Source organism: Xenopus laevis, chromosome 9_10L (genome assembly GCF_017654675.1).
Source record: "Xenopus laevis strain J_2021 chromosome 9_10L, Xenopus_laevis_v10.1, whole genome shotgun sequence".
Taxonomy (NCBI): Eukaryota; Metazoa; Chordata; class Amphibia; order Anura; family Pipidae; genus Xenopus; species Xenopus laevis.
This window is the reverse complement of record NC_054387.1, coordinates 125,655,794-125,683,350: the sequence shown is the minus strand read 5'-3', so window position 1 is coordinate 125,683,350 and position 27,557 is coordinate 125,655,794. Positions and strand designations below refer to the sequence as shown.

General features: G+C 41.4%; 1 pseudogene; it reads left to right on the top strand.

Moving 5' to 3' along the window:
• Window positions 1–1,443: 1,443 nt before the first annotated feature.
• On the top strand, window positions 1,444–26,150 carry LOC108701918 (annotated as a pseudogene).
• The last annotated feature ends 1,407 nt before the right edge of the window (window positions 26,151–27,557 follow it).

Sequence of the window (27,557 nt, the reverse complement as noted above, 5' to 3'; positions counted from 1 at the left end):
CAGTCACACTCCCTTCCCAGAGACTATTATCCTCTGTTACTATAGGCACCATCTCTCCCTACTATACCTGCTATCCCACAGTCACACTCCCTTCCCAGAGACTATTATCCACTGTTACTATAGGCACCATCTCTCCCTACTATACCTGCTATCCCACAGTCACACTCCCTTCCCAGAGACTATTATCCCACTGTTACTATAGGCACCATCTCTCCCTACTATACCTGCTATCCCACAGTCACACTCCCTTCCCAGAGACTATTATCCACTGTTACTATAGGCACCATCTCTCCCTACTATACCTGCTATCCCACAGTCACACTCCCTTCCCAGAGACTATTATCCACTGTTACTATAGGCACCATCTCTCCCTACTATACCTGCTATCCCACAGTCACACTCCCTTCCCAGAGACTATTATCCACTGTTACTATAGGCACCATCTCTCCCTACTATACCTGCTATCCCACAGTCACACTCCCTTCCCAGAGACTATTATCCCACTGTTACTATAGGCACCATCTCTCCCTACTATACCTGCTATCCCACAGTCACACTCCCTTCCCAGAGACTATTATCCACTGTTACTATAGGCACCATCTCTCCCCACTATACCTGCTATCCCACAGTCACACTCCCTTCCCAGAGACTATTATCCACTGTTACTATAGGCACCATCTCTCCCTACTATACCTGCTATCCCACAGTCACACTCCATTCCCAGAGACTATTATCCCACTGTTACTATAGGCACCATCTCTCCCTACTATACCTGCTATCCCACAGTCACACTCCCTTCCCAGAGACTATTATCCCACTGTTACTATAGGCACCATCTCTCCCTACTATACCTGCTATCCCACAGTCACAGTCCCTTCCCAGAGACTATTATCCCACTGTTACTATAGACACCATCTCTCCCTACTATACCTGCTATCCCACAGTCACACTCCCTTCCCAGAGACTATTATCCACTGTTACTATAGACACCATCTCTCCCTACTATACCTGCTATCCCACAGTCACACTCCCTTCCCAGAGACTATTATCCACTGTTACTATAGACACCATCTCTCCCTACTATACCTGCTATCCCACAGTCACACTCCCTTCCCAGAGACTATTATCCCACTGTTACTATGGGCACCATCTCTCCCTACTATACCTGCTATCCCACAGTCACACTCCCTTCCCAGAGATTATTATCCCACTGTTACTATAGGCACCATCTCTCCCTACTATACCTGTTATCCCACAGTCACACTCCCTTCCCAGAGACTATTATCCCACTGTTACTATAGGCACCATCTCTCCCTACTGAATAGTTATAGTCTTCTCTCAGAGGCTACCAATCGGTTTTTTTCCAGACTGTTTCCATTAACATGTCAGTATCCATATTTCCTCTGTTTTCCATATTTCCACCATTACTTCTGTATTTTTTAAATTGCCCGTGTTTCTTCCAACAGTTTGCCATCATGCAGTATTCAATCAAATCTCTTTAAGAAACATTTTGATTTCAATAAATTCTTAGCTACAAGAAACCATAATTTTCTGATAAGTCAGATCACCCAACTGGGAGGCACCACCTGGACTGCTACTGCCATACAGAAAGTGCTGTAAGTGTCAAACCAGTCAATAGAACAAAAAAAAACGTACATGGGAAAGACGTATATGAACACAACATGCCAACCCCTCCCACATCAGGTGTGAAGCTCACAATTATTGTGTTGATATTCCATTGTTACTGTAATATATAGAGGTGCTGACAAAACATGCTAAATTGCACAAGTACAGTTGGTAATAGCAGCCAATCAACAATTAGTTTTGAAAAGTCTACTGCAAGGTGGGAAATCAAGCAAAGTACCACCTAATTTTAAAAATTGGCCATACTCCTCCTAAAGTCTTTTAGATGAAAATGTTTTGTTCCATTGGGATACTGTGCTCCTATTAAAATGTTCCAGTGGCAAAGATAATACTGTTCTTTGGTGCTGTGAATTTCTTGAGGGTATCAATTCGTTTTGGCCCATGTGATTCCATGGTAGCTGCCTGCTCCAATTTATCCAAGACCTCACTTCCAGTCCATGCCCTGGTAGCTGCCAACAGTAGTATTAGATTCGCCAGATGTAATAGTATTGTTTAAAGTTAATTTGAGAGGCATTTCCATGGTTATATACTTTACCCACATGTGATGCCAGGCAGTAATGAGTCTATACCAGCTTTTAATGCTTGAGATGTTAAAGGCTATCAGACTGTCCAAACACACATCACCCCTCCAGCCCTATAAGTCAACTATAGGTGGGGGTGGTTACAAGAAAGTAATATTGGAAATGGTCCAGTGATGTCCAGGTCAGGAAAAACATAACCGGCACTAAACCATAACCTGCAGAACCTTGGCCCTCACCCGACCCTAAAATGTTGCCATTGTCAAGCCACCCCCAAACCTGTACCCATGTCTTCTCGTTGGGAGCAGAAAATAAGTGTACTTCCCCAGTCTGACCCACACCCAACCCTAACCCACAATGGTTGGCCAAATTTCAATCCAAACAAACCCAACCACGTGTAAACTCTCAGGTCCCTGTGGGTTTCAGGTCAACCCAGCATCACTAGTCCATAATAACCCAACTCCAATGCTCATAATAAGTGTAATTTACAGTAAATTTATAAGATAAGATACCAGATTGTATCTAACCGGATGTCCTTCATAAACAATTACTCAAATTGTCATAGAAAAAGATTGGACTTACCTCTGATAGAATACAGAACTATAAAGATCCCATATACATTAAGATAAAAGGCAATGTTTATTCACATCTCTGCCAAGAACAATGAATGAAAAACTACCTTAAAGGGATACTGTCATGGGAAAAAAAAATTTTCAAAATGAATCAGTTAATAGTGCTGCTCCAGCAGAATTCTGCACTGAAATCCATTTCTCAAAAGACCAAACAGATTTTTTTATATTCAATTTTGAAATCTGACATGGGGCTAGACATATTGTCAATTTCCCAGCTGCCCCAAGTCATGTGACTTGTGCTCTGATAAACTTCAATCACTCTTTATTGCTGTACTGCAAGTTGGAGTGATATCACCCCCTCCCTTCCCCCCCCAGCAGCCAAACAAAAGAACAATGGGAAGGTAACCAGATAACAGCTCCCTAACACAAGATAAAAGTTGCCTGGTAGATCTAAGAACATCACTCAATAGTAAAATCCCATGTCCCACTGAGACACATTCAGTTACATTGAGAAGGAAAAATAGCAACCTGCCAGAAAGCATTTCTCTCCTAAAGTGCAGGCACAAGTCACATGACCAGGGGCAGCTGGGAAATTCACAAAATGTCTAGCCCCATGTCAGATTTTAAAATTGAATATAAAAAAATCTGTTTGCTCTTTTGAGAAATGGATTTCAGTGCAGAAGTCTGTTGGAGCAGCACTATTAACTGATGCGTCTTGAAAAAAACTTGTTTTCTGATGACAGGATCCCTTTAAAAACCAGTAAAAGTGAGAAGAGTGGCCCCTCTATCAAATTACCAAGATCAAACAGTCCTAACCTATGGCATAAATATATTATGGCAGTGGATGGTATCTGGACAATATAAAATCTATAATGTCCCCAATCACAGTATTATGTAGGGTGTAATGTTTCTGTGCAGAATACCAAATCCAAATTGTTTATATACTGTAGCTTCCATTATTAGAGGAATATCATAATTCAGATTGTTGCAATATAAGCACAACTATTGTGACATATGCATCTGATATCTATTCTTGCTGGGGACATAGGTCATTGTTACACAACTGGAACATTAGTTTTTCCACCTGGTGATGTTCACACTAGATCAGTATCATTTCCATAAGTGCAATAATTATAATTCTTAGTTATACGCAATGTCGCTCTTCATCTCTAGAGGTGGCTCTCGTGAAGGATCCCAGAAGGTTCTTATTGTGATAACTGATGGAAGAAAATATAAAGATTCGCTTGAATACCCAGGACCCATTGCAGAGGCAGAACTCATGGGAGTTGTGCGATTCGCTATTGGGGTAAATACATCACTTATTTCATTACAAATGTCGGGGTGGTGGACCTACAACATACCATAACATTTATTCTCATCTCAGGTGTCTCAGAATAAACCCTTTGATTGTTGGACAGGTTGGAAAGGCCTTTGATGGTACAGCATTTACTGAGCTGACTACTATCGCATCTCGACCATCTGATAAATATGTCTACAGAGTCAGCGACTTTTCTGCTCTCAGCAAGTTCCGGAAGGATCTGCATGACAAGATATTTGCTATTGAAGGTATCACTAGGAGAGAAAGATCATTAAACAGGCAGTAAAAAATTTTTTTTTTGATCAAGTGTCTAGTGAACACATGTACTTTTCTGGTATGAAGATCCCTCTGCTTGCTTGCTCTAGTCATTGCATAAGGCTCCCATCTATCCCAGATTGCCCTGTGCCAGTCAGGATCATTGGGAATAATTCTATTAAAGGGGACCCGTCACCCAACAAAAAATATTCAAAATCCTATTTTATCACATTACTCAAGCAAAATTAACTTTAATTAGACTATATAAATTATTTGAATCGTGTTTCCTTCAGTCTGGAATTTCAAAATTATAGCAAGCAGACAGCAGCCATTTTGTGGACACAGTTATTAAGACAAGCCTTGTATCATCTCAGAATCTTGTTTGTGCACCAGAATTGGGGACCTGATGTCCATCCCCATGTCCTGGCTACACAATTAAATGGTAAAGAGAACTGAGGGAATGTGGGGAGAGCAGTGACATCTAGGAAGTGCTGAATGGAAAGTGAAAGTAATTGTCTGCCATGGGAATAGAAGAGTGGCAGACAATATTTGATCGACAGCTGAGATTTTTAATTGAGTTTACAACAGCTATGAGTGCTTTAATAAAATATAGAAATTGGATTTCATGTTTAATTTGAAAAGGACTTTTATTATACAGATTTTTGTGTCTGGGTGACAGGTCCACTTTAAGCTGTATATGAAGAGGTTCATTCATCCAGGTCATGATATTCAGTATCTAGTAGAAATAAATCTAAAACAACCTGCCCCTCCACTGGAGTCAGGTAGGCGATGACCTAATCCTGTTTGTATTTTAAATGGGATCTTAAAATGCAAAAAAAAATTCCTGCCGATCTGCGAAAATCTGGCTCTATATTCTTTGTTCCTGCACAGTTTTCCTAGCACTGAACCCATTTGTCCGTTATCTCCATGTTTGATTCCAGTTTAATATAATCAATCCACAAATGATTTAATAATATCTGAATGTAAGATCACAGCACGATGTTAGGAATCAGCATTCTCATTGGTCAATTCTCTTGCACAGGGCTGGGCCAAGCCGACCAGGCATCCTAGGCAATCCAGCCGGCAACCTCGCTCATGCACGCAAGGGGGGAAGCGACAGAGGGGAGGGAAAGAGTTGGGAGGGCCAGAGTGGGAAGGGGAAGAGGGGAGGGAAAGAGTGGGGAGGGGAGGGAAAGAGGGGAGGGAAAGAGTGGGGAGGGGAAGTGGCAGAGGGGAGGGCCGGAGTGGAAAAGAGAAGAGGCAGAGGGGAGGGAAAGAGTGGGAAGGGGAAGAGGCAGAGGGGAGGGAAAGAGTGGGGAGTGGGGGGGAAAGAGGGGAGGGGAAGTGGCAGAGGGGAGGGCCGGAGTGGAAAAGAGAAGAGGCAGAGGGGAGGGAAAGAGTGGGGAGGGGAAGTGGCAGAGGGGAGGGCCGGAGTGGAAAAGAGAAGAGGCAGAGGGGAGGGAAAGAGTGGGAAGGGGAAGAGGCAGAGGGGAGGGAAAGAGTGGGGAGTGGGGGGGGAAAGAGGGGAGGGGAAGTGGCAGAGGGGAGGGCCGGAGTGGAAAAGAGAAGAGGCAGAGGGGAGGGAAAGAGTGGGGAGGGGAAGTGGCAGAGGGGAGGGCCGTAGTGGGAAGGGGAAGTGGCAGAGGGCTGCAGTGGGAAGGGGAAGTGGCAATGGGGAGGGGCAGAGTGGGAAGAGGAATCGGCAGAAGGGAAGGGTCATGCAGCAGAGGGAAGTGACTACGAACTAGGGGTAGGCAGAACAGGTCTACCACTAGCTCCGGCCCTGCTCTTGCATCTGTAATTATGTTTTTTGTCAACATCTAAAGATAACTAAGGGGAGCAGTAGGACAGCTTTATGTTTGGATTTAGATCCCATTTAATTTGAGCAGAATTACTCTAACTGTGCTTTATAAACCCATTAGGTTCAAGTCAGTCAAGTCATAGGGTCACGAAAAAGCTCAATTCTGTTTTTACATACCTATAAAGCTTTGGGCTTTGCTCATGGGGCAAATTCACTAAGATGCGAAGTTGCGCCAGGCGCAACTTCGCCGCACTTCGCCAGGCATAGTTTCGCCAGCGCTCCGCAAATTCACTAAAATCCGAAGTTGCGCTCAGGGGTAGCGTAAGGTCGCAAAGTTGCGCTAGCGTTGATTCGCTATGTAAAGCAAAGTTACGCTAGCGAAGGCTAATTTGCATACGGCGCGAAATTAAAATTTCAATGGAGGAATACGTATCAGCACTACAAATGCCTAGAAAACCTTCAAATCTTCAAATAAAAATTTTATTTTGCCCTACACATGTGCCCACTGTCTAGGTAAGTTGCCATGAGTCAGGAAATGTAGGGGGGAAGGATCTTTTTCAGCCTATCACCCATAATGTAGAAAACACGCCAGCGTTTTTTGGGACTTAGAAAAAATTTTGACTTTTTTTGAAACAATCCCTATCTACTCTATTGCGCTTCGCCAGGTCTGAGGTGGCGAAGGAAGTCTAGCGTAAAAGGTAGCGTTCAGTACACTGCGCAAGTTAGTGAATTTGCGTAGTTACATCGCTAGCGAAAATTCGCCTGGCATAAGGGTGCGAAGTAACACTAGCGAAACTACGCCAGCGTTCGTTAGTGAATTTGCGCAGTAACGAAAATGCCAAACACTAGCGAATTAACGCTAGCGTTCGGCGCTTCGGCACTTAGTGAATTTGCCCCTAGTGTTTTGCTCTCCCTTACAAAAATGGAGTGGACCAGTGAACAACTAACCAATAAGAAGCATCCTGTACACCATGTCCGAAAAAGTGTTAACTAGTAGTATTTCTTCAACCACCTTCATTTATCTGTCACTAACTACCCTTTACCAACCTCCCCCAGGTGTACAGGTACAGACTGGAAGTGGCTTTCATAAAGAGATGTCTCAGGATGGGTTCAGCTCAGCTCTATCATCTGTAAGTCTTTATTAACTGTATTTTTAAGTGACTCCAATGTGTATTTGTAACAGCACTTTGCTTCTTAATTCCGTATGGGGTTCATTTGCTTAAATGAGAACATTGAAATCCATTTTTATGGCCAGTTGCACTCTCTACTGGAGGCCCAACATTCTGCAGTCCACCAGGTTTTGTGCACTTTGCATCTTGCCCTTAACAAAGGAAAATTGGTGGGTACACAGACTTGTGTTCACCCCTATGAATACAATACTGCCTGCATTTGTAAGGACAGATGTGTCTTGCAGCTGCTAAAACTTCTCTCTGTACCTTACACTGGACTTTCTACTTGGCCAAATCATGGACACAAGTGCAATAAATGACCCATTTTATTTTTGATAAGGAATGATAAAACCTATTGAAATGTCTGTATTTCCATGCTTTTTATTATTGTAAAGTTTATTTTTGGCTTTATTTTTTGGTTGTGAGTGTATGAGTTGTCATAACTCATGGTATGTTGTACAAGTGATTCATTAATGTCATATTCTTCTTCTCAGAATCTTACTGTGATTGGGGCAGTTGGGGCCTTCAACTGGTCAGGTGGAGCTTCTGTGTACACAAAGGGACAGACGAAGAGCATTTGGATAAATGAAACACAAAATCAAAAAGACATGAAGGCAGCTTATCTGGGTGAGCAGATCCTTAAATATACTGCAATTAGCAAAGGTACAGTATGGGTTGAAAACAGGTTAGTTTGAATCTACTTCCTTCCTGATATAGCCTCGGTTCAGTCTCATATTTTTGTCATTAGGGATGTGGCTTTTCTTTATGTAGGCCAGGGCTGTCTGTCTGGAGTTCAATGGGCTAAATCGGGGTTCCCCAATCTTTTTTCCCGCCAGAAACATTCGGATGTAAAAAGAGTTGGGGAGCAACACAAGCTTGAAAATGTTCCTGGGTGATGCAAGATAAGTGCTGTGCAAGTCCAGTTGTTTTAGATTTGCTTATACTAGATATACCATGACCTGGATGAATGAAAATCTTCATAGTCATGCTGTGTTTGGCTATTGGGTGGGCCCTATGTGGACTGGCAGCCTACAGGAGGCTCTGTTTGGCAGTGATTGCTTTTTATGCAACCAAAACGTGCCTCAAAGCCATGAATTCAAAAATACACCTGTTTTAAAACCCCTGGGAGCAAAAGCCAAGAGCTTGATGAACAACATGTTGCTCATGAGCCACTGTTTTGGATCACTGGTCTAGATGAATCCTTTGGCCACCAATAGCACTGACTCATGCAATGGAAAAACTTTTTTATTAGTGGCCCCTTTATTTTGGAATTGATGGCTTCCAATAACAACACAGAAGAGCCTCCTTATCTGGTAATAATATACCCCCTATTTGTTGTTTTCCAGGTCGATGTACACGCTATTGACTCTCAACCTGACACTTAGAAAGTCAAGGTCTCACTTCAGACCCATCACCCCTATAGCAAATGTAATAATCCCTCAAGCAAATGTAGAGTGGCCATCGACCAGTGGAATGTTCTGTTTTATGTATTTATCTTAAAGCCACTCCAGAAAATGTAGCAAAAGAGGTATATGCCTGGTAGTAATTTATATTATAGGAGGAGGAGGTTGATGCTACAGATTTTGACATATTAATCTATTAACAGGGTATTCAGTGCATCAATTGTCACCAAATCTGATTGCCATTGGTGCACCAAGATACCAACACACTGGAAGTGTCCTCATCTATGAGAAAGACCTGCACTCCTCCAAATGGAACCAGAGAGCTGTTATTAGCGGAGAGAAGGTAAGCAACATATGCTTAATGTCTGCACCCTGGTGGCTGCCAGTTTATTTGCATTCACAACAGTAAGAATTCTGGGAAATTCCTTTCTCCATCTTTTTTATGAATATTAAAAACTTTGAAGTAGATGACTATCAACTTATCCTACAAAGATAGGGTTCTACAAAAATAGTTTCTTATCAGATTCCAGTTTGGCAGGAATTATATGAGCAAAAAGTTGACGTTGATGGATTTAAGTTTTTTATTCAGGCTTGGTTAATATATAATTACAAGAATCGTCAGAACACCCTTTCATGAACCCTGTTGATTTAGTGGAAATTTCACATCTGGATTTATTTTTCAGATTGGTTCATACTTCGGGTCGGTGCTGAATGGAGGCTTTGTCAATTCACAGCTTCTCCTTTTGGTGGGGGCACCAACCTATTATACGCCTAACACTCCAGGAGGTCGTGTGTTCCTGTGTCATGTTAATACCAGTGTAAGATGTACCAGGGTTAATGTCAGGCTCATGGGGTTTGTATCATTGTATAATGACAAAATCTTGCTTCATAATGATATGAGGTGCCATGACATCATCATGGTTTGGCTTTAGTTCCTACCTTTATAAAGGTGTTGCTAATGTTCTATCAGAGTAAAAAACAAAACATAAAACACATAAGAATATCTATGTGTGTGTTTCAGTGTTCTTAGTGAGGTGGGAAGGGTAAAGTGGTGCTCGAAATCCCTATAATTTAGCCATGAAAGACTAATAGTTACAATAATAAGAATACCCAGGTGTGTTTACCAGTGTGCTGTAGGATATATGGTAATAGAACATGATCGCTCTTGAAGATTTATGGACCTTTTCTACTAAATTGTGTTGGATGTTTTGCTCACAGGTCTCAAAGGCTTCAGCCTCATGTCCCGTCACTCTGCAAGGGGACCCAACTCTATACTTTGGTCATTTTGGTTCTGCCATGTGCCTCTTACCAGATTTGATTGGAGACAAACTTATTGACCTGGCAGTGGGGGCACCATATGAAGACCAAAACCAAGGGGCCATATACATATTTCCTGGACAGAAGGAGGGCTTCAGAACGGCTTACATCCAGGTAAGGAAGTATTGTATGATTACCAATGTATCAATCAGCCTTTTGTGCCAAGCCATCATTGCCTCAATTAGGGAGTTATTTATCAAAGGTTGAATTTTAGAGTTATGTCAGCTTTTTTAGACCTCGAATGAACTCACAACTTGAATGGTACCAATTTAAGAAACACCAAGACAAATTAAACTTTAAACTCGCAAAGCCTTTATTAAGAAATAACTTACCGAAACTTCCCTTCTGCTCTTCTTCAGAAAAGGCGACACATCGATGATCTATCGTGCAGCGCTCAATTTCTACTCCCTGGCTATCTCATATAAGGAAGGCAGGGAGGAGAAATCGAGCACTGCCCGATCGCTTTCTGAAGAGGAGCACAAGGGGAGTTTTGGTAAGTTATTTCTTAAAGGACCAGTAACACCATTTTTAATTCATAATAAAAAATAATAGATATACATTACTTACCTCCAATATGCTGCTCTTTCCTGCTGTTTGAGTAAGACACCGGAAGAAACTCAAACCGACACTGTCCCACGGCGTCCAAGGGGTCCCTACCATCTTCTTGCTTCTTCTCCCTTGTTCTCCCCTACGTGCGCGCTGCTGTGAGCCTCTTCCAGGTCTTGACCTGGCTTCTTGTTTTGTGGCGTCGCTGTCACTTAGCAACCAAGTTGCCGGCTTCAGTTCCCTCTATCCCCCAGCCACTCTTCCCCAGCTGTTCCTCTCCCCTCACTTTTCTCATTCTTCCTGCAGCTTGTTTTGCCTATCCGTTCTCTCTCCCCTTGCCCAGCCGTTCCATCCCCTCCGCATCTCTGTCTTCCACGCAGTGCAGCATTTCCCTCCCCCGCACCTTTTCACATTCCACAGTCTCCCTTGCCCAGCAGTTCCGGTCCGTTCCATCCCCTCCGCATCTCTGTCTTCCCCGCAGTGCAGCCTTTCCCTCCCCATAGCCCCCCTTGTCAAACCGTTCACTCACCAAAGCCTGTTTAGCCCTTCTGCCTCTCCCCAGTCAGCACAGCAATACATACCTCCCGGCTGCTCTGAATTAGCTCCAACTTACGGGTTCCTTAATGCCGGAAGTGCTATGTGAAGGAACAGCGTTGGGAGTGCGTGCGGTCGCCTTTTTGCCGTTCTCCATGGTTAATGGAGAGAAGGTTTTTTGGAATTTTTTTTTTTAAAAAAATATAAACTATGCCATATTGGGGTTTTGGGGCATGACAGTTTTTTGTAGCTTATAGAACCGATTTTTTAAGATAACATTTTTTAATGTTACTGGTCCTTTAATAAAGACTTTGCGATTTTAAAGTTTCATTTGTCTTGGTGGGTTTTTTTTCGATGTTCGACTGATTTTTTTTGATGTTACTGGTCCTTTAACATCTTCAAATGGTTCAAGGGATCTCTGCCATTGACTTCTACATGACCTCGACAGATTTTAAATGGTGTGTTTTCAGATTCAGGTTATTTCCAGGATCTGGGTATAATAAATCTAGAAAAATTCTAGTTTTTTTTGTAACCAGTAAAACCTATTTTTGACTCAAAAATAACCTAGAAAACTCGAATTTACATGGAAAACAAAATGCCCCTTAATATCAGAGCCAGGCATTCATTATGAATAAGAATTTACTGGAGCCCAGCACTCCCATACTGGACACCATCTTCGATTATAAACCCCTCAAAGCCTTGGTCACCTTGCATGAAAGTTTTAGTCGCAGATAGAATGCATTGCTATGCTCAGAACTCACATATATGTACTTAAATAAGCATAAATATAAAACAGGGATTTTATTAAAACATCAACAGGTAAATGGAAACTACAATCTACCAAAAATTTAAAAATGCAGAAATGCACGTAAGAAGTGGGATACATTTATATAATATAGAAGTTGTTACTTGTTTGCTTGGCCAATAGGAAGCACAGTTATGCAGGGAGAAGTTACATATGATGGAGAGCAGGGCATCGCGTCCTCTTTTTCTGATGAGAAGGATAACTGTATGACATTGTAGAGACTGAGTTATGTGTAGGTGACAGGTAGGTGTAGGTTTATTCGCCGAGCAGCTGAGCACTAACAAGGAAGAAGTAAAGAACCAGTGTCCTGGCGATACCTCGCCCAGATAGGCACACAAGAAGAAGAAGAATTAGGATCAATATGGACTAATACCTCCATAAAAAAAAGCAGGAAGTGGGGAAGGTAGGCCTAGAGCTAGAGCTGCAAGTTCTGGTTTAATTAATTGGGCAAGTAACACTTTGCAAGTTGTATTTGTGATTAATAAACTGTTCCTGAGCATGAGCTGTGTGGAAACTCCTGGTTATTGTCTTCTAAATCAATGTTTGTTAAAAAAAAGCACAGAAAACTTGTGCTCCGTTTTTTTTTTTTATCGAGTGCTAGTCTATTTAAGAGATAAACATGTCAAGAATATTCCTGCAAGAGTTTGTCCACTGGAAAAAAAGTTGCATGCCAGTGAGAATCTCATTGTCCCATTCATTTTCAATGAGGTTGGAAATCTCAAATGTTTTAATAAACTGCGAAAATAAATAAATAATTCGAGTTGTTGGAGAACATTCCCATTGACTCCTATACAACCTCGTCAGCTTTTACTTGCCGAGTTTTTTGCTGGTAACTTTTCATAGTTTTTTTTCTATAAGAAATTTCCACTATTCGAGGTTTCAGAAGATTCTAGCAAATTTTTTCCCCATTTTTTTTCTGCGTTTTTCTTGATTCGAGAAAAAAAGGTCAACTCGACTTTTGATAAATCGGCCCCTAAGTGTTTTATGCAACCCCCAGTGTTGTGACGGTGTTGAGAGTCGGCCAAGAGATACAGAGAGCAACCAGACACCACGCTACAGGCACCCTTGAGTATTTGTTTACAATTTCAATGAACTTTTTAAATTATGATGTCCTGGTCTGTGGAATGAAACCTTTAAATGCCCCCATTGACAGTACTGTTATTAATTAATTAATTAGATATAGTACAAACATGAATTTATCTGTTTAAATAGATATCTAGAGTCTTATAAAGGGGTGAACCTTTATAAATATTAATAACTGTATGAATTCATATTAATACAAATATACAGGATCAGTGAGTAAACCTTTTCATATATTGCTTGTGAGCAATAACTTACACAAACACAAGTAAAGTGTGGTATTTATACAAATGGCCTGTAGATGTCATTGTGCTAAGACTTATACTGTGCATACTTCCTGGACAGCTTAAAATTGAAAGCAAAAAGTTACTTTTGTGTAATGGCTGCATAAGTCTGCTAGTAAAGCACTGGTATACTCTACTCATCCTCGGCTACCCAAAACATAACATAAAGGTAGAAAAATACTTCGATTCATATAATGGTAATTATAAGAATAGCCAGTTCAGCATCAATTCAGCACAATCAGGGAGCTTCACAGCCTTTGGTGCATGACTCTCAGGTTCCCGATAATCAAGTGATGATCCATATTCCTGGTGGGTCCAAGGCAACCTCATAAATCTAAGGTGAAGCTACTAACCAAAGTTAAAGCTTTCTTTTATAGTCAAGCTCTGAAGAGACATCTAAGTCCGAATGCTATCCTATGCAGTATTGTTAGCTGAGAAGACCTCCAAGCCCAATTGCTGACCTTGTACAATATTGTTATAGTATTTCTAACAGACCAACAAGAACATTGTATCTCTTCAACCAGGTCTGTCTGCTGTTTCATTCTTTATTCATTCTTAAGCTTGCTGGGCAACAATAACTAAGATTGCTATAGAACGTTTGCTAAAGGACTCATGTTCTTTGGAAGGTCAATGAGTGGGAATCTGGATATGACTGGAGACGCACTACCGGATTTGTCAATAGGAGGTGCAGGGAAAGTCCTTGTGCTCAGGTAAGTAAAGTAGAATGAAATCTAAGTGTAAAGGTGACAGATATTACATGTTCATTCTTTTATTATTGCTTCTTAATGTTACTATGTGCCTGAAGTTCTAGATCTCTTAGATTCTAGGTGACCACATTTCTGCTCAAATTTCTGCCTCTATTTGTAGCTTGGCTTTAGTTGTAATAACTTCTCTTTATTTGGGAAGCTTTTTGCCCTCACCTTGAATCTCTACCTCGTCCATAGGTCTCGGACAGTCGTTGAAGTCTCGGTGTCCATTACCTTTAACCCCCATGAGATACCAATATCCTCTTATGAATGCCCAGATGCTGATACCACAAAGGCAGCTACAACTATCAAAGTGTGTGTGACCTGCAAGAGGAAGACCACGGCAGGTGAGGTGGTAGAGTGGAGAAGGAAATATTGGTGCAGTTTCAATTCAGTGAGAAAAATGTGAAAACTCATCGACACGATTTAAATTTGAGATGCAATTCAATTCAGAAAAATGTATCTCTATTTCCTAGGAGAAGTCTCTGCCCAGATGACATACACTCTCTTACTTGATGCCGTTCACACCCAGAAGAGAGCAATGTTTGACAGAATGGAACATTCACTGCAGCAAACTTTCACTTTAAATAAAGGCCGTAACTGTATGACATACTACATAAGACTTATGGTAAGTGATTCTCTCCACCGGCTCAATATTCTTTACAACTTGAACTGGCAGATCCAAGTATCTTTACTTCATGTGATATTCTCTCATTTATATAGCGGCATGACTACATGTCCCTCCCTCTTACAGATTGTTCTTCCATCTCTTTCCAGAAGTGTGTGGAAGACTCCCTGGGGCTCATTTATCAACATTGGGCAAATTTGCCCATGGGCAGTTACCTATAGAAACCAATCAGTGATTGGCTTTTTGAAGCCAGCTGCAAGTAGAACAATGAATGCGGCAATATGATTGGTTGCCATGTGTTACTGCCCATGGGTAAATTTGCCCAGTGTTGATAAATGACCCCTCCTGTCTCCTCTCCATGTTGCTCTTAATTTCACCATAACTGGACAATCTGTCACCTACCAGCCTCTCAGAACAGGTAATGGTCACAAAGACTCATGGGGGCAGATTTACATAGGGTCGAATATCGAGGGTTAATTAACCCTGATATTCGACTGCCAAATGTAAATCCTTCGACTTCGAATATCGAAGTCGAAGGATTTAGCGCAAATAGTTAGATTGGATGGATTTTAATCCATTGATCGAACGATTTTTCTTCGACCTAAAAAACATTAGAAAGCCTATGGGGACCCTCCCCATAGGCTAACATTGACTTCGGTAGGTTTAAGGTGGCGAACTAGGGGGTCGAAGTTTTTTTTTAAAAAGACAGTACTTCGACTAGCGAATGGTCGACTAGTCAAACGATTTTTAGTTCGAATCGTTCAATTCGAAGTCGTAGTCGAAGTAGCCCATTCGATGGTCGAAGTAGCCAAAAAAAACATTCGAAATTCGAAGTTTTTTTTATTCTATTCCTTTACTCGAGCTAAGTAAATGGGCCCCTTGGAGCCAGAACAAAAAATTGGGACACAGTATGGAGCAGATTTACTAAAGGGGGAAGTGGCCATCGCTAGGGACAATTCTACAACAGGCCTAGAGGACAATTGTTTAGCGAAAGAGACTGTCACTAGCGTAGTTTTGCACCCTATCACTTGGCAAATACTTGCTCAGGCGAACGACAGTTAATCCTCAAATAAAATAAAGTGCAAAGTCAGTGGCATAACTAGACTCCTAAGGGCCCTGGTATGTAAATGTACAACTAGGCCCCCCTGCGCGACCCTGCGAGACCCCGCGCGACCCCGCCCCCCCCCCCCGTGCATTGGATTGGAACACAGTCTCCCATAGACTCCATTATAATCAAATAATTCAGCTTTTTAAAAACAATTTCCTTTTTCTGTGTAATAATAAAACAGTAGCTTGTACTTGATCCCAACTAAGATATAATTAATCCTTATTGGAAGCAAAACCAGCCTATTGAATTTATTTAATGTATATGTGATTTTCTAGTAGACTTAAGGTATGAAGATTGAAATTACGGAAATCCATTATCTGGAAACCCCCAGGTCCTGAGTATTCTGGATAGCAGGTCCCATACCTGTACTCAAAGGATATAAGCAAAGGAGTCTGAAATACATTTTTTTCTGTGTTAATGACAAGGGTTAATCAGTGCAGCATTAAAGGGGTTGTTCACCTTTACATTAACTTTAATATGGTGCACAGAGGGATTTTCTTAGAAAATTTGCAATTGGTTTTTTAATGTTTTTTATTTGCGGTTTGCGGTATCTAGCTTTTTATTCAGCAGCTGTCCAGTTTGCAATTTCAGCAGTCTGGTTGCTAGGGACCAAATTACCCTAGCAACTATGAATTGATTTGAATGAAATATTACAATATGAATTGCAGAGAGCCAGAATAAAAAAAAAAACAAGTACCAATAACAATAAATGTATAGCCTTACAAGTCATTGTTGTTCAGATGGGGTCAAAAATCCCTCATATTGGCCCCAGTAATCTGTGTACCTGTGCCAGCAGCAGCAGCCAAGGTATTGCCCCAAAATCTGTACCTGCACCAGCAACAACCAATCCATATTGCCCCAAATCTGCACCTGTGCCAGCAGCCACCATATTGCCCCAATGTGCCTGTGCCAGCAGCCACCATATTGCCCCAATGTGCCTGTGCCAGCAGCCACCATATTGTCCCAAAGTGCCTGTGCCAGCAGCCACCATATTGACCCAATATACCTGTGCCAGCAGCCACCATATTGCCCCAATGTGCCTGTGCCAGCAGCCATTATATTGCCCCAATGTACCTGTGCCAGCAGCCACCATATTGCCCCAATGTGCCTGTGCCAGCAGCCACCATATTGCCCCAATATACCTGTGCCAGCAGCCACCATATTGCCCCAATGTACCTGTGCCAGCAGCCATTATATTGCCCCAATGTACCTGTGCCAGCAGCCACCATATTGCCCCAATGCGCCTGTGCCAGCAGCCATTATATTGCCCCAATGTACCTGTGCCTGCAGCCACCATATTGCCCCAATGTACCTGTGCCAGCAGCCACCATATTGCCCCAATGTGCCTGTGCCAGCAGCCACCATATTGCCCCAATATACCTGTGCCAGCAGTCATTATATTGCCCCAATATACCTGTGCCAGCAGCCACCATATTACCCCAATGTACCTGTGCCAGAAGCCACCATATTGCCCCAATGTACCTGTGCCAGCAGCCATTATATTGCCCCAATGTACCTGTGCCAGCAAGCCCAACAGCTATAATATTGCCCCCTGTACTTGTGCCAACAAGCCCATATTGACCCTAATCTTTACCTGTGCCAGCAGCAGCCCAAAATACATCAGATCATATTGCCCCCAATATGTACATTTGCCTTCAGTAGCAGCATAAAATATACAGTATCCCCCAGCCAGATCTGTACCTGTGCCAGCAGGAAGCATCATAGAACAAGCCCTGTTCAAATGTCTTTGGTGCGAGGCACACTAACGCGCCAGAACTCTGCCTCTCTCTGCCTTGCAGCCATGTAAATGACGTCATTGACGCATGCACGCACGCAAAGCCGCATCGTGTTGGGGCAGTTAGATTATTAGATACTATTTAAGGCATGGCCCCTGGCCCCCCCTTCCTCTCTACGATGCAGTTCAAAAGCTCTGCGATAAGAGCCAGGCCAGAGCTGCCAGAGAGCCGAGGGGGAAGGGCAGGGGCTGCCAAAACCAAGATGAATATTGGCGCCGCAACCCTGCGCCGCCGGTGACGTCACACATAGTGCGCCACTGGAGGAGCGTGCATTTGAAAATCTGGAAACAATTTTATCCCTCTGTTGGGTTGCGGGCCCCATCGGGGGTGCAGGGGCCAGGGCCCTGGTACCGCCGCACCTCTGCACCCCCGGTAGTTCCGCCACTGTGCAAAGTTACCCCTTTCGCCAGAGTTTCCTTCGCCACCACAGACCTGGTGAACTGATAAGATGAAGCTACATCCTCCCCAATCTTATGTCAGTGACATCATATCCTGTTTGCCGAAAAGTCATAAAAGTTCTAAAAGTTTTAAAGCGGGATTGCCTTCCAAACTGTTATATATTTTTGTGTTAACATTTTTTTTTACCAATTTGAGGGGCATTGCTCATTTGTTTTTGGGCTCATGTCTAGGGCATTAGAGGATTTCTTTTTTGTTTTTATTATGCTTCTTTGGACATTTTTAATAAGTAGCCACTTCAATCATTTGCACCAACATCTCTAATAAAGACGACCTATATGTACCCGCCGTATGCAAACGAGTACTAACAAAGTTACGCTAAGCAGAATGCTAGCGAAAGTTCGCTATGAAATGCTTGCGGTGATGAATTTACATTAGCGAAACTTCGCCAGTGTTGGGCTGCTCAGACGCAACTTCGCATTTTAGTGAATTAGCGTAGTGGTAATGAATTTACACCTGGCAAGGTAGCGCGAAGTGTGGCGGAGCCTTAGCTGGTGAAAATTCGAATTTTAGTGAATTTGCCCATATATGTTTAGGTGTATCAGCAGTTTATCAACAATCAATAGTCACCCATCATCAATGATTATCATCATTTCTACATTTCTAAAAACTCGTATGCTTCTGAGCTCTTACAGCTGATTATAAATAACAGGAACTGCAGGTTCTGAGAGCAATTTTGTTCAAAACTAATTGAATTTCCAACATCAATGTTGGAACTTATCTATAGGTAAGGGTCTTGTTGCCTTAGTTTAATGTGGTATTGTAACCAATGTCTAATTTTATAACATAAAAGTTAGTTAGCCTCTGATTTAAATCAGTGATCACATAATTAGCTTTATTGCTGAATGAACAGATTATTGGCCAGTCTAGGAGGACATGTAGAAGACCCATTTGGTAAGATCAGTCAAGGAACCAGTTCAGTCAACAGGAATTATGCAACTTCTGCCACGCCCCGTGCAATTTTAAGTTGGATAAATTTACTAAAATGTCTTAGAACCTGCTCCATTCAGAAGGTTATGTTGCTGACTTAATACTTTCTTTTCATTCCCTTTTTTGTGTCAATATAGTACAGAGATTAATTCTCTCTAGATGTTCAGATAAAATATTTGAGGAACCCCTTCTGCCATCTCTTGTACCTCCTCAGGTTTCCTTTCAGGAGAACTGTGGGAGTGATGGACAATGCCAGGATGATCTAAGGATCAATGCCAGCTTTGTAAAGTGAGTAGAAACAGTATTGTACACGTTACAGTTACAATTTTAGTCATAAAGTAGAGAAGACCAACTGTTTTGACCTTAATGACTAATCCTTATATATCTCAGATGTTCCTTTACAATCTCTTTGTTCTTTTTACTGCAGTCTCAGGCATCTCGTGGTGGGGGTGTCTCTTGAGGTTAATGTCACTCTCTCAGTGCAGAACTATGGGGAAGATTCGTACAACTCTCGAGCTATTATAACTCACCCCTCAGGACTGTTCTATAGGAGGTCGTCTCTTATCCAGGTACTGATGTTTGGCCAATTGTTTGCAACCCTACTGGCATCATTTCAAAACCCATCATCTAGTAGGTGCTTTGGAGGCTACTTGTGACAGTCTCTAACTCATCCTCGGTTCTTGGTTATAGTATGAAAAAAACAAGGCTGAAAATGAAATTAATTCTTAGTAAAGTTGATCCAGGGACTGGTCCAATAATACTATTGGAACGTTTAGCAAGTTGGAGATGCCTTTCATTTTTTTGCTATCCATCGATAATCTAGAAGTTAGACATGTATGGATGTAGATTATATTTTTAAATAGTTAAATGTATGTTCTTTAAATGCATTAAATGTGTAAATACAATGTCTTGTATCAACCATTGACAATGTATTAAGTTAAGCCATATGTACTACTACAATGTGAGTACTGTAACACAGTTCCTCTACCATAAACTAAGAAAAATAATACTGTAACTAACATGTTTCCTTTTTATTAGTAGACCATAAGCTTAACCTTCTATATATTGTTGAAATGTTTTAGTCTGTATAAACTGGGAACAGGTCTTTGAAAGTAAAATAATCAGTTCTGTATTTCTGTGTTTGAATTTGTGATTGCTACTTGTAAACCTTAGCTGTCATTATTATAGATCCTAAATGGTGTGTCCACCTTGACCTTCAATATTCCATCTTTCAGAGCAACAGGCGCCTGATGACAATTAAATGTTCGACTCCTGAGGGAGAGAGATATGTTGTATGCAATATCAACAACCCTCTGCTGAGACCCAATGCTATGGTAAGAGAACTATTGGCAGCAATAATAGGCAATAAATGGGTTATAATGCGGAAGCATTTTGTTTATAACCAGTATCAGTCATGGACAATATGCAGCCTGATGTAGGATTGATTGTCATAACCTCCCGATCTTCAACTGATTTCTTGTACAGAGTTTATGGGTTCATTAAAAAGATGGAGATGAACGTCATTAGCGTAAAATTGATGCTTGCTTGATATTTTATAATGGGTTTCATCTGCGGGTAGCAATTCATTCTCAAGATTTCTCTAGAGATGTACACTTTCCTCAAAAGGTTTCACAAAGGGTTGCTATTTTGTGGTTTTGTGGCAGCACTAATGAGTTTGCTTGAATTGCCCATTCAATTCATCCTGAAGACACAACTGTATTTTTCAAAACAAATGTGTTTAAATCTAGAACCTTCAATCTTGAGCGTGCCAGCGCATAACTACATTTTCCATGTTTTTGTTCTTTCAGGCGATCTTCATGATCAGTTTTCATGTTTCTTCATCATCTGATCTGGGAAACCTTTTGACCATTACAACCAATATCACCAGGTAACCATGTCCAGAGTAACTGTGGAGCATAAGGGGCTTTTTACCCAATGTCAGTGCGAGGTGCAAAAATTAACAAAATAGTATAACCATCCTTTGATGGTGTTCACCATTGATTCCTTGGTGTTTCCATTAGCAACACAACACATTGATCAGTGTGCTCAGATCTCTGAAGGTGGTCATTAGCTTTTTGGCCTTCAAGTCATCTGACCAATCACCCCACCAATATGGACACATATTATACAATTACCTGTGCATGATGGCAAAATATTGTTGTTTTGGTTGGACCAAAAGTTGGATAAAAAGATTGCATCAGCAGGAAGTCAAGGGATGAAGTGGATTCCCTCACTTTCTGCTGATGCACCAACCACCCAGCACCTCTACAGATCAAATAGGAACGGTTATATCTAGTTATTCTGAATGGTCATCAGTAGTGATGGGCGAATTTGTCCCGTTTCGCCGTGAAATTCGCGAATTTTGGTGACATTTGACGCACATTAAAGTCAATTAGCTTCCATTTAATTGACACCAGCATCGAAAATGTCGACGTCGGAATTGACGTCGGCAATTTTGAGCCGGACAAGTAGTTATGGCCAGTCATTACTAATTGGCTTGATGCCCTATATGATCACCATCCTCCAATGCTACCCCCAATTTCACCCCTCTCACAATCCCCTTACTTGACCCTCATTCCAATCCACCAACTTCACTCCCTGCCTTATGGTCTACACACAATGCTCCACATTCTCCCAGTCCCCCCCACTTGCACCCATCCTTTCTGATTGAACAAAAGTTTTCCTTTTATAGTTCTGCACTGGATTATGTTAAGTTGTGCTAGAGTTGAATCCTACATTTTTCTGCAGTGACAATGGAGGAGCACCCAATGACCTAATGAAATCAACTGCCCAATTAAAAGTGGTGTATGGAATCTATGTGACTATCACCAGGTATGTGGGATAAGTCCATTGCAATGCAAAGATGATATAGAGCATCATGATGGATAGGGCAGATAACTGGATTCAAAAAACAGGTCACTACTTTGGAGCAACAAATAAGAATATTGCTTCTTTTAGGCTTTATCATGAGCAGATCCAATTATTTTGGTATGATTGTCAAGTGGATGTTGGAAGTTATTTGGCCACCGAAGTGTTCTACCCAGTTAAGTTTGGCTGGACTTCTCTCTTAATATGGTAAAGGTATGTTAAAAGTAGAAATGTAGAACAAGCTGCGAATGGGGTACAAAAGATTAGATCAATCCCTGACATTATTGTATATTTTGTTCATTTTTTTCTGCCATAACTCTACATTATTCTATTGGCATAGCCTTGAAGAATCCACCAAGTACACAAACTACTCTTCCTCAGAAAGACGTTCTGTTGTGCGTGGTGTGAAGCACGTGTACAAGGTAGGTAGATCTGTACTCTAACTAAACTGTTAACAATAGCATATTTTTGGAATTTAGTTCAGTTTGACCATCTTGGAGCCTTTAAATCATTTAGAATGTGTGCATACTGAATGGGTGCCATAATAGTGACTGGTATCTTGCTGACTTATGGTTGATTAAAGTATAATGTCACCAAGCTGAGTAATCTCTCTATGGTACACAAGAGTAAGATGGCAAGTTAATTCTATTTAGACAGTCCTCTTGTATCTGTGTTTAGGCTTTGACTGTGTGTTTTATAGAACTTGGGGTGCAAAGGCATTATAGACCCTTATGGTAAAGAGTCTTGAGGGTATACGCGTTCATGTCTGTCTCGTATGGAATCATATTTGCCCAATGCTCAAGCAACAGTATGTCTCTCTTTCTCTCACTCATTCTCTCTCTCTCTCTCTTCCTTGCCAAACTGAGTCTTATGACTACAACCGAACCTTACTAGTCAATACCTTTGGGTCTGACCAGCTACAGGAAGTTTATGGTTCAGGTGACATCTTCATATATCCCAGTAAAAGCTCATATATTTGCTAAGAAGTTCCACAACACAATTATGTGTAGGCACAATGGATGTTTTCACCCCAATAAAATGCACTTATATGATATGAAACATGGATGGAACTAATCTTTATTGAAAGTTGGACGTTAATTTATTATTAAATATTTACATTTGAAGAATGATGTTGTGTTTTCATCACTAAGTTTGAATGTATCACTTTGCATGCACTCAAAAGTGGCCAAAAATGATCATAGAAAATAAGAGCAAAAATTATCTGTATTTTGAATCAGATGTTTGCTGTGTCCCTGGCAGGTTGGGAATCAAGGGCAGAGATCATTATCACTCTCTGTTATTGTCCTGGTCCCTGTGAAGTTAAAGGAGACTGTTGTGTGGGAGAAACCAAGTATCGTCGTCTCGGAGGTAAAAACAAACATTGCATGTATGGGATTGTTATGTACCACTGGTCACTCATCCTGGGACCCGTAGCTGTCATTTCCATTGCCTGCTCCGAGCTCTAGTTAAATCTCTGGAGGAGTCATTTACGAACACAAGTACAATGTGCATTTATGGATACGTTTTGCCAGGTTATGTACCTATAATTCTGCAATTGTATTCTTCAGACACATCAGGTACAATTGCATTTTTGATACAAATCGGGTGCAAGTTGCTTCTAGCATTTTCATAGTTTCTGATTCACTGGGCACAAGTTTGGTGCGTCTACTGATGCAAACCACTGTAGAAATAATGGAGCTACTACCAGGTCCAGGCCAGTCCAGGAAGCAAGTGCCTCATTGAATTGTGTCAATATGTACAGTCTCTGCACTTGTAGCTGCATTCAAAAATGACCCTCAGGGTATTATTTTTGCACAGTAGGGAAGTAAGACCTCGTAATTTTGGACCAAGAAAAACCTGTCAAAATCAAGGGGACCAGTTCTGAGTGCAGGTGGTGTTTTTTCAAATCAAATATCTTGGCCCTATTCGCTAATTGTTTTTCACCAGATCTAAAAGGGCCAAAAACTCTGCTCAAAATTGTTGCAAGTATTGAAAAGTCTTGGCCACTAAGTGCTTCGGGAGAAAAGTAGTACATGCCCTAAAAATGTAACTTTTATACCTGTTGAACAAATGTGGCAAAAATACATAGTAACATAGTAAGAAAAAAAGTCCATCAAGTTCAAACTTTGAAGTCTATATATATAACCTGCTTAACTGCTAGTTGATCCAGAGGAAGGCAAAAAAAAAAACATTTGAAGTCTCTAATTTGCCTCAGAGGAAAAAAATTCCTTCTTGACTCCAAGATGCAATGGGACCAGTCCCTGGATCAACTTTTACTATGAGCTATCTCCCATAACCCTGTATTCCCTCACTTGCTAAACACCATCCAACCCCTTCTTATACCTATCTAATGTATCAGCCTGTACCACTGATTCAGGGAGACAATTCCACATCTTCACAGCTCTCACTGTAACAAACCCCTTCCCAATATTTAGGCAGAACCTCCTTTCTTCTAATGGGTGACCTTGTGTCAGCTGGAAAGACCTACTGGTAAATAAAGCATTAGAGAGATTATTATATGATCCCCTTATATATTTATACATAGTTATCATATCACCCCTTAAGCGCCTCTTCTCCCGTGTAAAAACCCCAACTTGGCCAATCTTTCCTCATAGCTAAGATTTCCCATACCTGTAACCAGCTTAGTTGCCCTTCTCTGTACCCTCTCTAATACAATAATGTCCTGTTTGAGTGATGGAGACCAAAGCTGTACGGCATATTCTAGATGGAGCCTTACCAGTGCTCTATACAGTGGAAGAATGACCTCTTCCTGCCGTGAATCTATGCCCCTTTTAATACAACTCAAGACCTTATTTGCCCTTAAAGAATCCAGGAGAAACAAACACATTTTGGGGATGAATCAGCCCCTCAGATGCAAACCAATAGTTAGCATGCAGTGGGATTTACAGACATGGGGTCATGTCTTTATCTACAGGCAAAGATTAGGAGAATATGAAGCAGAACTTGCTACTGCAAGGAGTGTAGTGGGCACAATGGAGCCCCGATTAATGGGCATTGTAAATATATCGACAGATCAAATTCTTTAATTTATGGGGGGCCTAAAATTAACTTCTTTGATGACTGACAACATCCAGTTATAGCAGTGGAGCAGTTTTTGACACCCGCATCAATTTGCGTAAATTTTGATGCCCGCATTAAAGTCAATGGGCGACTTTTCCGACGCGCATCCAAATGTTTTTGATGGTGGCGAATTTTCGCCGCAGTTTCGCAAATTTATTCAGCACCAGCGAAACGCGGAAGTTCGCCGCAAATTCGCAACTGCCAAATTGATTCGCCCATCACTACAGTGGAGTAGTTTCTTACTATACCTAAGTACAGTTTCCTTTTATTGGATGCACAAAAATTCAGTTGTGGGGAGTTGACCTGACGTGTAGCTTTTACAGAGCATATTTCCTAATTCCTTTTTTATTTGTAGGAAGAACTAAGCAACAGCACGACTAACTGTATCAACACTGGGGAAATAACCAATAAGGAAGTGTTTGTGGAGAAAAATTAAGTCCGTCCAGTTCTGGTAAACTCCAAGCTCAAATTTTCTGTCTCACTAAGCTTCTTTTTCTATGGATGGACAGAATCGAGGGATTTGGTTCAACTTCAAGATCTTCTCCATCATTTGGATTTGGTCCATCTCAAGCTTATTCTAACATTAGTTTTCAAGTGGCTGTGTTATTATTATTATTTTTTATGTAGTACTGTGTAAAAGTCTTAGGCACTATAGACCACTTTTCGGTCAAAATTCTTGTGTGGTACAGATCACCATATTAAAATAACTGCTTAGAAAATCCAGCGAACAGCGATGAGTCATCTGACATTTCCCCTGTCACATATGATCATATATGCTTAGATCTGTCACATCTATGCTCTTCTCCATTCTATGCTGAGTTGGATGGAGTGGGGGCCAGCTGATTAGTAGAAAATACTGCGGTTCTGTTCTAACGTTCCTTCTAAACAATGTGCTCTCATGGCCTGTCTTTTGCATATCAACAGTGTTGATCCAATTGCAGAGCAAACTAATTCTCATCCCCTTAGTGCCTAACCCATCCCTTGATTCCATTGGGTTCTCATCTAATTACCCTTCATACCAATGTCCTTGTGTATCTTGTTTTTTTCCATAGAATTGCACTGTGATGACTTGTGTCAGGTTTGTGTGTAGCATCGGCAGTTTGGACATTCAGAAGTCAATCAATTTTACAATCACTGGACAAGTAAACAAAAACTGGGCCACCCAGATTAGTAAAAGAAATACCTGCATGTGAGTGATAAACAACTGTTGTACTGTGTATAGATCAGTGATCCCCAACCAGTAGCTCGTGAGTAACATGTTCCTCACCAAACTCATGGATGTTGCTCCCAGTGGCCTCAAAGCAGGAGCTTATTTTTCAATTCCTGACTTGGAGACAATTTTATGTTGCATAAATACCAGGTGCCAAACAGAATCTCCTATAGGCTGCCAGTCCACATAGGGGCTACCAAATGGCCAATCACAGCCCTTATTTGGTACCCCCAGGAACATTTTTCATGCTTGTGTTGCTCTCCAACTTTTTATCTAAATGTTGCTCACTGGTAAAAAAAGGTTGGGGACCTCTGCCCTAGAGGGACCCAGTGAAATGGATATTGGTTGAGTAAGTCTAAAGGCTCGTTAGAGTGAAATTTTGAAGGGTATAATGGGGACAACATAAAAAAAATGTTTAAAAAATCCCTGCTGTAGGGGACATAAATTAGGCTGCTGTTCTTGTTCTCAAGACACACTATTTTTTGTGGTTGATATTTAGGACGTGAAACAAGGCCTAGATGTATAGTATAGAACTTACGTTCACCTATAAATGCCTTTCAATAAAATTAGATATTGTATGTGAACATATAGTCTATAGTTAGAGTTTGTATTTCCATCAATCGACATTATTACAGTATGTGCATGTGACAAGAAAAAGTCCCTAGTTCTCTTTAGGTTTGTCTCATGAGACTTGTGGTTGATTTTAATAAACATTTTGATAATAAATATGTTTATTAAAATCTTGTGTCTTATCTACTATCTTGAGCTACTGAACCCTCTTCTTCTACTATCAATCAGTTAGAAAGGTATCATGGTCTCGGGGGAAGGTGACAAGTCACCCAAGTCTTTTATAACCAGTAAATAAATAATCTCCCCGAGGTTCAAACAGTGTCAGACCCTAAAGAGAATCTGCTGAGCAGCCAAGAAACGTCTAGATATGCCACTGGTATGTAGCCCTATGGCAATAACTGGCATTGTATTATTTTCTGTTCTTAGACTTCCCACCAGAAAGTGCTGCTCCAAAGTTCTGCGGAAATTGTGTATGACTTGTGTCACGTAAACATGTGACGTATGACCAACTAGCACACACAGGGAAATACCACACTTGTAAGAAGGGTTTACACAGGAGTTTATTACAGATATAAAACAAGCAGTAGATCAGGAACACGGAGTTAGCATGTGAAATCCCCAAGTCCAAAACAGAGCTTCCCTTGGAGCAATCCACATCAAGATGCACACGCCCTCCAGGCCAATCCAACACAAAGTCAGTTCCTTTGGGCAATTTCAAAGGGGTAAGGAGCAAAGTGCCTTTGGGTAAATCCACCGAATAACAATACCTCAAGGGGATCCAGGTATAAACAGTCCTCTGGGAGGTAGGGAAATCCAAACTGTTGGAGGGAGTCTTCCTGCCTCAGCTAGGATCAATTCAAAGGAACCACAGAGGAGGGTGACCTGCCGCAGCCAGGTTACACCCCAGACGAACAACAA